This window comes from Miscanthus floridulus, chromosome 3, assembly GCF_019320115.1.
Source record: "Miscanthus floridulus cultivar M001 chromosome 3, ASM1932011v1, whole genome shotgun sequence".
NCBI classification, from domain to species: Eukaryota; Viridiplantae; Streptophyta; class Magnoliopsida; order Poales; family Poaceae; genus Miscanthus; species Miscanthus floridulus.
Genome location: NC_089582.1, coordinates 113,396,356 through 113,408,595, shown reverse-complemented (window position 1 = coordinate 113,408,595; position 12,240 = coordinate 113,396,356). Strand labels below are relative to the sequence as shown.

At 50.2% G+C, this 12,240-nt stretch overlaps 1 pseudogene; it reads right to left on the bottom strand.

The window, feature by feature from the left end:
- Positions 1-10,092, bottom strand: part of LOC136544241 (F-box/LRR-repeat protein At3g26922-like) — a 41,570-nt pseudogene extending 31,478 nt beyond the window's left edge.
- Positions 10,093-12,240: the final 2,148 nt, after the last annotated feature.

Sequence of the window (12,240 nt, the reverse complement as noted above, 5' to 3'; positions counted from 1 at the left end):
GCCTTGAATGATATACTCTTCTTCTTCTTGTCTTCTTCTTCCGTCTTGTCATTCCCCTCCCTTTCCACATGGTATGTCTCTTGGGTCATGACATCACCTAGTACTTGGTTAGGGGTAATCTCCTTCAATCCTCCTCTTATGATGAGCAATCTCAACATCTCAAATCTTGGAGGTAAGCACATCAAGAACCGATGAGAGACATCATCATCCTTGATCTTCTCTCCTAAGGCCTTCAAGTCATTTACAATCACTTACAACCGATGGAACATTTCCGGAATGCTCTCATCTTCCTTCATCTTGAAGCTTGTCAACTTATCCTTGAGAATTTATAACTTAGCATTTTTCACCACTGGTGTGCCCTTATATGTTTCCTCCAATCTCCTCCACACCTCATTTGATCTTTCACAATCCTTGATTTGCTCAAACACCTTGGAATCAATGGCATTGTATATGGTGTTGAGAGCCATTGTATTACATTGCTTGTTGGTCTTGTTTTGATTGGTGGGGTCATCGGGAGCAATGATAGCATAGTCATTCTCGGTCACCTCCCATACTTGATCATTGATTGAACCAAGATACATCCTCATCTTTCTCTTCCAATAATCATAGCATGTGCCATCAAAGAACGGTGGTCTGCCCCCACATGGTTGAACACAACTTGAGCCATAATTTGACTCCAAGGTTGTTAAGCCTTCAATCAAACGGTGACCATGGCTCTGATACCACTTGAAAGGTCCTAATATAGCAAGAGGGGGGTGAATAGCCTATTTAAAAATCTACAACTCAACTAGAGTAATTTGATTAGTATAACAAATAGCGAAATACAAACTTGCTCTAGCTCTACAAGGGTTGCAAGCCACCTATCCAACAATTCTAGTTACAATGATTACTAGGCACATAACTTGTAAAGTTACTACTCACTAAGAGCTTTCAATTTTGCTACTTTAAAGAGCTCCACTAGATGAACTTAAAATAACAAAGCAAGCTCTCAATTCTAATTACACTAAAGAGCTTGCCACAACTAGTTTGCAAGAATATAAATGAGTGAGTAGGGTGATTATACCGCCGTGTAGAGGAGTGAACCAATTATAAGATGAATACTAAATCAATCACTGGGAGAATACCAAAGGGCAAGAGACAACCAATTTTTCTCTAGAGGTTCACGTGCTTGCCGACACGCTAGTCCCCATTGTGTCGACCAACACTTGGTGGTTCAATGGCTAAGAGGTGTTGCATGAACCTCGTCCACACAATTGGACACCGCAAGAACTTACCCACTAGTGAGGTAACTCAATGACACGAGCAATCCACTATAATTACTTTTTGGCTCTCCACCGGGGAAGGCTCAAGATCCCTCACAATCACCACGATCAGAGCTGGAGATAATCACCAACCTCCGCTCAACGATCCTCACTGCTCCAAGTCATCTAGGTGGCGGCAACCACCAAGAGTAACAAGTGAATCCCGCAGCAAAACACAAATGCCAAGTGCCACTAGATGCAATCACTCAAGCAAAGCACTTGGATTCTCTCCCAATCTCACAATGATGATGAAACAATGATGGAGATGAGTGGGAGAGCTTTGGCTAAGCTCACAAGGTTGCTATGTCAATGCAAATGGCCAAGAGAGTGAGCTTGAGCCGGCCATGGGGCTTAAATAGAAGCCCCTATGAAATAAAGTCGTTGGGCTACTCACTGCACTGAACATGGGCTGACCGGACGCTCCGGTTAGATTGACCGAATGCTGGACCTCAGCGTCTGATCATGCGATGCACACCACGTATCCTCTCTCTTCAAATACTGAGCTCCTGATCCCAACGGTAAAATGATGACCGGACGCGCTGCTACAAAGTGACCGAACGGTGGACCCCCAACATCCGGTCATTTCTAGTAAGCATCCATTCGTGGAAATCCATGACCGGATGTGTCCAGTCATGCATGACTAGACTCACCTGGTGTTCGGTCACTCAACATTTCCTCTGTGCGCCTCACGTTAGTAAACGTCAGCACTGACCGGACACATACAGCCAACGTCCGGTCACTCTTCACGCCAGCGTCTGGTCATAAGACCAAGACATGTGCTCACTGCTGCTACTGACCGAACACAGGACCCCAGCGTCCGGTCATAGTGCCACCAGCGTTTGGTCACTCTGTGAACCCCTATCTTTTCTGTATAGGGCACCGATGGCACCATCGAACTGTCTGCACTCTATGGGCGGACACTTCGCCAATGAAGTTTCTAACCCTTGCTCAAATGTGCCAACCACCAAGTGTATCACCATGTGCACATGTGTTAGCATACTTTCACAAATACTTTCAAGGGTGTTAGCACTCCACTAGATCCTAAATGCATATGCAATGAGTTAGAGCATCTAGTGGCACTTTGATAATCGTATTTTGATACGAGTTTCACCTCTCTTAATAGTATGGCTATCAAACCTAAATGTGATCACACTCTCTAAGTGTCTTGATCACCAAAACAAAATAGCTCCTACCATTTATACCTTTGCCTTTAGCCTTTTGTTTTTCTCTTTCTTCTTTTCAAGTTCAAGCATTTGATCATCACCATGCCATCACCATTGTCATGATCTTCGCCATTGCTTCATCACTTAGAGTAGTGCTACCTATCTCATAATCACTTTGATAAACTAGGTTAGCACTTAGGGTTTCATCAATTAACCAAAACCAAACTAGAGTTTTTAGGGGTTCAGAGAGCTTCAGTCAAAAATGTCCGACCAGGACCTACGCTCGTCAATCGTGGGTGAGTCCTTGTGTGAACAGTTTTTGTATTAACGAACACGTGCTCACCTTGATGACCTGAGTGATGGGGTTCAGAGAGCTTTAGTAAAAAATGTCCGACCGGGACCCATGCTCGTCATTCATGACAGAGTCGGCATGGCCTAAATGGGGTGCCCCTTCACTTCCTTACCTGTCATTTGGTGTCTATCCTGAGTGATTCGATCAACTCAGGGGTCAGATGGTTTCTTTCAGCAAAAGATTTTGCTTTGGGTTCCTCTAGGTCTGGCCAAGGGAAGCGGGGAGCCACCTACGTGTGGTGGCGCTTTGGTTCCCATGCCCATCGTGTGGTAGTGGTTGGTCATGCAGTAGTGGTGGGCCATGGCCAAGCCACATCCCTTCTAATCAGGAGCCATTCCGTCACGCAGGGCGCATCTCATCGGTCAGGGTGTGTCTTATCTACATTAAATGGGAAAGAGAGAGAATTCCTTGCTCCACCGTTCTGTCTTCCCCGATCGACGCATCCTTCCTTGACTGTTGTTTCCTTTTCCTTAAGTAGGAGAAGGGAGAGGGTTTTTTTGCCCTGTTCTTTTGCATGTTCCTCATCTGCCGCTGCCTTCCCTCTTCCTTCTTGCCGTGAGCGTTCCTAAGAGCCGTGGAGGTTTCTTGGAAAGAAAGGGGAGAGAGCAAGGGGGAAGAGAAGAACTCACCAATCCTCTTTCGATCCCTGAGCGAAATGTTAGAATGGAGGTCGTCCACCGTGAGGAAGTCAGTGCTGGAGGCCTTCGTCAAGAAGGGGTTTCTGCCGCCGCAGGAGGTGGCGCATTAGAGGGTTCTTGGGAGGAGGAGTTTTCGCAGCCTCGGCCTAACGAGGTGGTGTCCTTCCTCACCTTCCATGAGCACGGGTTGGGATACCCCGCGCACTGGTTTTTGCGTGGACTCCTTAATGAATGGGGTCTGGAGCTATAGCACCTTAATCCGATGGGGGTGCTGCATATCGTCGGCTTTGTCATCGTCTGCGAGGCTTTCCTCGGGATGGAGCCACATGCGGATTTCTTCTAGTGGCTGTTCTCCGGGAGGACCCTGACGGTGGGGAATTCGGCCAAAACCACGCCGGTGGGAGGTTTCGCCTTGTAGAGGAAGCCAAGCGCGGGAGGTTCGTACCTCATGTACACCCCCTGTGACTCCAACTGGGGGTGGCACGGGGAGTGGTTTTACATCAGGAATCTGGTGGTGACACCGTTCTCGGTGTTCATCGGTGGGAGGCCAGAGAAGCAGGATAGCTGGTCATGGGGTTGCACCTGCACAGAGAAGCACAAGGTGGGAGTCATCGAGGAGGAGCTCTAGGGGCTCGTAAAGCGGGGCCTTGATGGGGTGTGGGTGTTCCACACCCTCTACCGCCGCTGGGTTGCACCGTTGGTGGAGAGGATGTGGTCGATGTGGAGGTACAGCGGTCAGTCGAACCCGGATCATGCATTGCCGAAGGACCTGCCAGACGACGAGGTCTGGTGTCGCCTGGGCTAGGTGTTGCAGCTAAGGCCCAAGGAGATGGTCATGGGGAAACCCATACCATTCAATGCCTCGGTCGTATCTAGACTGGTATGATCCCTTCTTTTTCATTCATGTCTCTTCCTCTACTTTTCCTATATCTTGATTTTGGGTCATCCATTTCGTAGGGGCTTGAAAAGTACAAGTCCCGGCCACACCTTCCTAAGGGACTAGAGGGCGTGGCCCAGCAGGCTGCCTAGAAGGAGGCGGTAGACGCTCGGAAGAAGAAGAGAACTAGGGAGGTTCGGCGGAAGTAGGAGAAGGAGTGGGAGGTCACCCGACGCGTGAAGGCTAGGGAACATAGGAGCGACGTTGAGTTGGAACTTGCATCGGATGATCCTACAGATTTGGACAACATGGTCTTTCCCGATGAGGAGGAGAGTCGGGAGGTCGTTGTGACCTCGGTGGAGCGTCGCGACCCTACGGCGACGTCTGCTGGTGAGGAGCATGAGGTTGCACGGCGTGCAGTGGTTCCCGCACCGAGGAAGCGTGCGGCGAGCATGGACGTCATTGGCGGACGGACGGCGAAATGGACGCGGTCACCGCACCCCTTGGTGGTGTCGCCGGTCCCGTCATCGCCTGTGGCGGACGCAGTTGAGCAAGCTGGGCGGTCCGAGGAGTAGACTGGTGCCTGTACATCGCGTGACTTGCAGCCAGTGGATGCTCCGCCCATTGCTTTGTTTGGGGAGTCCCAAGCCAGAGGTCGTAGCGACCGGGAGGCCGGGCAGGAGCCGGTCGGGATGACTCCACCCCCGTCTGAAGCGAGGGGGCACAGGTCGTAGCCTGGGAGCGGTCCTCGTCCTACGGGTCCATCGTTGTCAGGGCCTGCCTTCAGAGTCGTGCCACTCACCTCTCAATGTGTTACCTTTGTTGCTCTTTGGTCTTTTGCTGGTTGAGTCTTTTTGGAGTGTGACTTACCTGTAATTTCTGTCAGCGGCCGAGGGATGACGGGGCTAAGCATTGCCTTGACTCCCATGTAGGAGACCTAGAGGCCCACCCTGCAGCATGCTGTGGTGAGTGACGGGGGGAGCAGGGTGGTGGCGGCAAGCCCTTCCCTATTGGGGGCGGTTGCTACCATAGTGACGGCGGTGATGTCGACTTTGGCGGCGATTCCGGTGCCAACGGTGGGAGCTACGTTGAAAGTAACCCTTGCAGCCCCTCCTCCACTGGTCACGGCGAAAGAGGAGAGGGAGACCGGGCTCTCGGCCTCACCGGGCGGAGGGCCACTGGCTCATCCTTGTCGCCAGGGCCAAAGGCGCTAGAGGAAAGTACGGCCGAGACGGAGTCGGGATGCTCGGTGGTGGTCCACACAAATAAAGTGGTGGACATTTTGTCTAATGATGAGGCGGATATCGCGGCGGGGCCATCGGTGTCACCGCGGGAGTTGGTGGTGGTCCAATTAGAGGCTGGGCCCTTCGGTGGGCTGCAGGAGGGTGACCTAGAGTGGGCCTGCCCTGAGGACAAAACAGAGGTGCGGTTTGTCCTTTGGGGTTCCTGGGAGCATCAGCTCTGGGACATCCTTGGGGAGCAAGGGCATGACATGGTGTTCGAGCTCACCAACCTATCCGAGAAGCTTGGAAACGCCCAGAGGCAGGTTAGGTTTGCTCAACAGTTGGTGGAGGTCGACCTGCAGCTTGCCGCGACAGTGAGTTTTCCATACTTTGTCCATGACCTTTGAACCTTTTGTTGGTTGCCTTAGCGCGCCTATTTTTTGTAGAGTCTAAAGGAGATGTCGTCTCGTAAGTCTCGCTTCCTCTGGACAAAACACGCCCGGATGGCCGAGCTCGAGTGTCGGGTAGAGTCTGCCTACCGTGAGTCCCAGGACCGAGCAGCCGAGGCGGCCATGACGTGGGCAGAGGGGCAGCGTGCAGCAGAGCGGGTGACTACCGCTGAGTAAGGGCTTGAGGCGGCGAAGGCCCGCCAGGCGAAGACTGAGGCGGGGTTGCAGGCATCCCTGGCGAACACCGAGGCGGCACTTTAGGAGGCCTTGGTGGCCCTTGAGCCGGAGCGGAGTGCTTTGGCGTCAGAGTGGGCCGCCTTGGAGTCAGCAAGGAAGGCCCTGGAGGTAGCGCGAAGGGCCCGGTTGGAGGTGGACCAGGAGGTGCTCGCGCTCCGGGGCCGGGTGATGGGGACGGAGGACGCGAGTGCCCAGCTGCGTGAGCAGGCGGCTCGGCAGGCGGAGGATCTCTCCATCCTTGAGAACTTCCGCATTGGTACGTGCTTTTTCTATTCTTTGTTGTTAGTTTTTTTCCTTCAGTCTGTTTCTGAGCTTGTCGCTCTTCTCTCAGAGCTGGGTGGAAAGGTGAAGACGCTGGAGCGGGACCTGGAAATGATCAAGGCAACCCTCAGCTGGAATGCAGAGGAACTGGGCAAGTCCCATGAAGAGCGACGTGCTCTCGAGGGGGATCTTGACCAGATCCGCATCGTTGCCCAGCTTGTCGTCTCGGACGTCTTTGGGTCAGCGCCCAGCACAAGCGCACCCGCGGTCCAGCTGGTGGAGGTCTCGGATGCGGTTCAGGACCTTATCAGGAGCAGGCTATTCTATGGGGCATCGGGGGTGCTGACATCGGTGGCGATGCACCATTTGAACCTAGACTTCGCCACCATCTGCAGCAGGTATGCTAAAGGCTTGAGCATGGAGGACATCTAGTCGATTGGGGAGGGCTTGTTGCCGCATGCAAGGTCGGTGGCAGAGCAAGTCTCTGCCCGATGGGTGATGGACGTCCGCCGTGAAGACATGGCCAAAAGCATGCGCACAGAAGACGCTTCCCAGTCTATAGATGACGCGGAGCCTAGGTCGGAGGCAAACATTGCCCTGGCCCCGACCGAGCCGAATGTCGTGCCGTCGGGGAGTGAGCAGCCTGCGCCTCCGTCGGTTGCTCTGACAGCAAATGCCGCCGGGCCAGTCCAATAGCTTGCAAAATATAAGTAGTTTAGTGAAGGTAGAAGTTTTAAGTTTGTGGGGGAGCTCCGTGTAAATATTACTGTGTGCTTAATGACTACCGTCGGTTTTGTTTTTTGTGATGGAATTGCTCCGTTCGGGGGAGCCTGTTCCCTTTCGTTCCTTAGTTTTCCCTTAGCATAATTTTGTTTTTTATTCTTTCTTTCTTGTACCTACCCATTTGTCCTGTAGGCCACGACCTTGGGAGCCCGAGGCCTGGCCTGCGAGGCTCGGCTGCCCGTAACCGTAAGGAAAGGTGAGGTGCGATCGGTTGGAATGTTTTTAAAGCAAAGCTACGTAAAGCAAAACTAAGGAACAAACTATCCCGTTGGTTGGGTAGGAAGGAATTCCACCATATGTAAACAAAATAGGGAGGTAGTCATTAAGCATAATGATAGCAGTGTATCCTAGTGGAGCCCTTGAGCGCCCCGGGTCGAAAAGTGTTCGGGTCAGGGTGCTCTTACAGGAGCATATACTAAGTAAACAAATGGTAAGACTGAAGCTTAGGGAAAAAGTGACATAGCTATTCCAGGTGCTTAGAGAGAAGGGCGTCATTGTTGTCCTTCGGTCGGTACGTGTCCAGTCGAATCAGTTCATCCTTCAGTCGTCCAGATCCTAGCCCGCTACGCCCCTTTCTTGGTTGCTGCTTCCTTGCCTTTTTCTTCCTTCGGCCTACCGACCTACCGTAGAAGGTGCTTGAGGAGCTGGCAGTCCTTGTAGAGGTGTTTTACGGGGTAGTCATGGTTGGTGCATGGGCTCTCCATGAGCTCGTGGAAGTGGCCGGTAGGGCCCTGCTAGGGCTGCGTGCCCGCATGATCAGCCGTGGTGACCAACGTAGAGTTGGTCGGTCGACGGTGATTCTTTCTGTTCTTTTTCCCCCTCTGCGTGGAGGGGCCTTCGTCCTGATCCCAGCGCTTGGCCTTGCCCTTGCCCCGACCTCCATCGGAGCGCAGCGAGAGCGGCGTTTGTTGGGGGGTTTTGGACAAAGGTCCGTGGTCCCGGGCCATCAGGGCTAGGATTCCGGTCGCTACTGCGTGTCTCGATTCGGTTTGAGCCGCGCGAATACAGGCGGTCGGTGTGGAGCAATTGCTGGGTCAAGATGAGGTGCCAGTGTGGCCTCCTGTGCCGCACTTGGCGATTGTAGCGGCGATCGGGTGGAGCGATCCATCTGTTGCGTTCTCGTTCCCCTGGCGGAGAGCGAGGATGCGTATCGGCGTCGCGATATGGAGCACTCCGCTTGTTGAACGGCGGCAGTCTCCACTAGAGCCCGGAGGTTCCGGTGGATCGCCTGTTCATGAGGGTCGTTCGGCTCAGACAGGCTGCGCAAAAGCATTGCCGCGGTGGCGATGTTCTGGTTCGCCCGAGCGAAGTGCGGGGGATCGCTCCCCCTGTCCATGGTGTTGTGCTGGACCTGACGGGTGCGCCCCCAGGCACCGCTCGCCGGTCTATGCGCGCGGGGCACAGTGTGGTGCGCTGGGCGTGTCGGCGCAGTTAGTGGTTGATGCAACCACCGTTGTCACAGTTCCTCCCCGTGCTCAAGTGTGAGCTCGGGGGTCTCCGCGTGAGCGTCCGATCGTGCCTGACTGGACGCGGCATCGACGCGGGTCCTCTCTGGCTCTGCGCGCCAACACCAACACCGCCTACGTCAGCGTACGTCATTCATGACTAGACGCAGGGCCTGCGCGTCCGGTCCTCTCCTCGCGCCAGAGTTCGGTTGAAGACCGAGGTCGCGCTACTTCACCACCACTGACCGGATGCACTCCTCCAGAGTCTGATCAGTGAAAACATCGCCTTTACTTCTCCAACTTCTCCACCCTTGATCAAATGTGCTAACCACCAAGTGTGCCACCTTATGCACGTGTGTTAGCATATTTTCATAAATATTTTCAAGGGTGTTAGCACTTGCTAGAATCTAAATACATATACAATTAGTTAGAACATCTAGTAGCACTTTGATAACTGTATTTCACGATGAGTTTCACATCTCTTAATATTACGGCTATCTATCCTAAATGTGTTCACACTCACTAAGCGTCTCGATCACCAAAACACAAAAGCTCCTATGGATATCACATTTGCCTTGAGCTTTTTGTTTTTCTCTTTCTTCTTTTCCAAGCCCGAGCTCTTGATCATCACCATGGCCATCACACCATCATCATGATCTTCACCACTTGCTCCACCACTTTGAATGTGTTATCCTATCTCATTATCACTTTAGAGCAAAGGATTAGCATATAGGCTTTCATCAATTCACCAAAATCAAACTAGAGCTTTTAAGTATAAAACCTTTTTTTCTGCATTCCATACAATATTTTTTCGTGAATGTGCCGCTGTGACACGTGTTTCATTCAGCATTACAGACAATTTTAAAGGGTGGCATAACCTGGACACAAGTTTAAAGAGTTTCTTTTCAACATCTCCTTCTGGCACCATGAGAAAATAAGTTTAAAGGTTGGCATAACCTGAAGGAAACCTGAAACCTCACAAAATTACCTAACATGGAAAAGATAAAAATTATTTGATGCAGAGATGTTTTAATTTCATATACATTCTGTAAAGAAATAACTATAGGTATCACCCTTTCTCCATACAAAGGTTATGTTATCTATATGCTATTGTAAGCTCTGTGTGGATGCTTGGGACACATATGTCAAATGCCGTCCGAAAGATTAGTTTCCCACAACCCAAGTTTTTGCAGTAACAGTAATTATGATGATATTACATGCAGCCGTTATGCCGTACCTCAGGAAGGGTGGGCCCTGAATATCTACTTATCTTGCCTTCTCGAGAGTTACAATCTTGATCACAAGGCAAGCCCTTTCCCGCAGCCACGGAAACAATCGATCCATCTGAGGTGCAATACATCATGGTTACCAAAGAGTTTAGCCAAAAACTAAAGAACAAGAGAATCAAACACACCAATTTTCGGCGGCTAGCACACTCACTAGTAGAGAACAGACCTTTGATCCTCGGCCAAAATGGGCTCTAGTCCTAGAATTTTTTGCCCCCGGGACTAGAAATACCTTTAGTCCCGGTTGGTGGCTCCAACCGGGACTAAAGGTCCCTGCCCAACGGCTACTGCGCCAGACAGAGGTGGCAGGGACCTTTAGTCCCGGTTGGAGCCACCAACCGGGACTAAAGGTATACTTTTACTCCCGGTTGGTGGCTCCAACCGGGAGTAAAGGTCTACTCCCGGGCCGTGGCTGCGCCCGGGGTTGGAAAGTTACCTTTAGTCCCAGTTGGATCTATCAACCGGGACTAAATGTTCTCCCTTTATAAATCGGCCGTCTCCTCCTTCCTCCCCAAGCCCGAGCTCAGCACATTTTGAAGCTCACTACAGTAGTGTTCTTGCTTCCTCCCTCCCTCCATTGTTCCTCCATCCATTCTTCGATTCCTCCGTCGATTCTTCAGTTGTAAAGGTTACCAATCTCATACTCTCATTTTTTACCATTTTCTTATGCCATTTTATTCACTATATATATTTATGGTTCTTTATTGTGGTTTTTTTTCATTTGTAAGCAATTTGAGCTCAAAATCACTTTAAGCTTGCATATTTACATGAAAGAAGGTTAAAGTATATATAAATATAAAGTTAGAAAATAGTTAGAAAATTATAGCAAATCCTTACTAGTTGAACTTGCGGACCGTGTTCAGGTCAGCGAGGATGTTCTCTGCCGAGCGGTAACGGACGTCAAGGAGGAGCTTTGATTCTACGAGGGAGAGCGATAACGGTCGTGGAAGACCGTGTTCCCTTCCTCGTAGAATCGGAGCTCTTCCTTGACCAAGTACGGTGCCGTCCGGTGGAGAAATCCTCGCCGAGCTGATCATGTAAGCAAGGTCAACTAGTACGGATGGTTATTTATTCACATGTCCCGATATCGTCGTAGTAGTCTGTCAATCACCGTACCTAAACGTAGTATATATAAATAAAAACTTAGAAAATAGTTAGAAAATTATAGAAAATCCGTACTAGTTGAACTTGCGGACCGTGTTCAGCTCGGCAAGCATGTTCTCTGTCGAGCGGTAACGGACATCAAGGAGGAGCTTTGATTCTACGAGGGAGAGTGACAACGGTCGTGGGAGACTGTGTTCCCTTCCTCATAGAATCGGAGCTCTTCCTTGACCAAGTACGGTGCTGTCCGGTGGAGAAATGCTCGCCGAGATGATCACGTAAGCAAGGTCAACTAGTACGGATGGTTATTTATTCACACGTCCCGATATCGTCGTAGTAGTCTGTTATGTGTGTACATTCCCATTCTTCTGTTAATTTGTGGAAATATCATATGAATTACTTACCTGCCGCAGTAAAAGACGAGAACACAATGACCATTAAAAATATCATTGTTTAGAGATCTAGATAATTTTATAGTTTGTTAATTTTATTTGTTTATAAAAGAAGAAATTTATAGTGTATTAAAAAATGAGTATAGAGAGTAGATGGCAACTGCTTCCGGGTCCTCGGCCTCTCATGGGTTTCCAAAGCGACTTAGGCCAGGCCTTCCTCTCATTCTATGCGGCAAGTGTCGTGATGAGACGAAGATTGTAATGGAGTACCGAGTGAAGAAGGAGGGTCCCAACAAGGATCGTATCTTCTACAAGTGTCCGGATCGCAATGTGAGTTATTTTATCGTATTTAATGATTATGGTTAGTTTATACCTATTTTCATGATGGTTGTGATTAAAGTTCTAATTTTTTGTTTTAATTTCAGTGGGATGGCAGTGGACGATGTTCAGGCTTCTACTGGGAGGAAGAGTATGTTGAACTCGTGCAAAAATATCTTGCACAACAGGCAAATACGGCGGCTAATGAGGCAGTGATCCAGCCGAAGAAGCCCAAAGATGTTGCACAATCGGAGGATCTGTCTGTTTTAGTTGAGATTGGTCGCGAAATCCTTGTGCTCCTGAAATGTATTTTAGCTTTAGTTCTTTTAGTGGTAGTTGGGATTGTCTACATTGTAGCGATGCTTTCATAAATTTGTATCTTTTGTGGTGGCACGCATGTTGTATAAATAATTA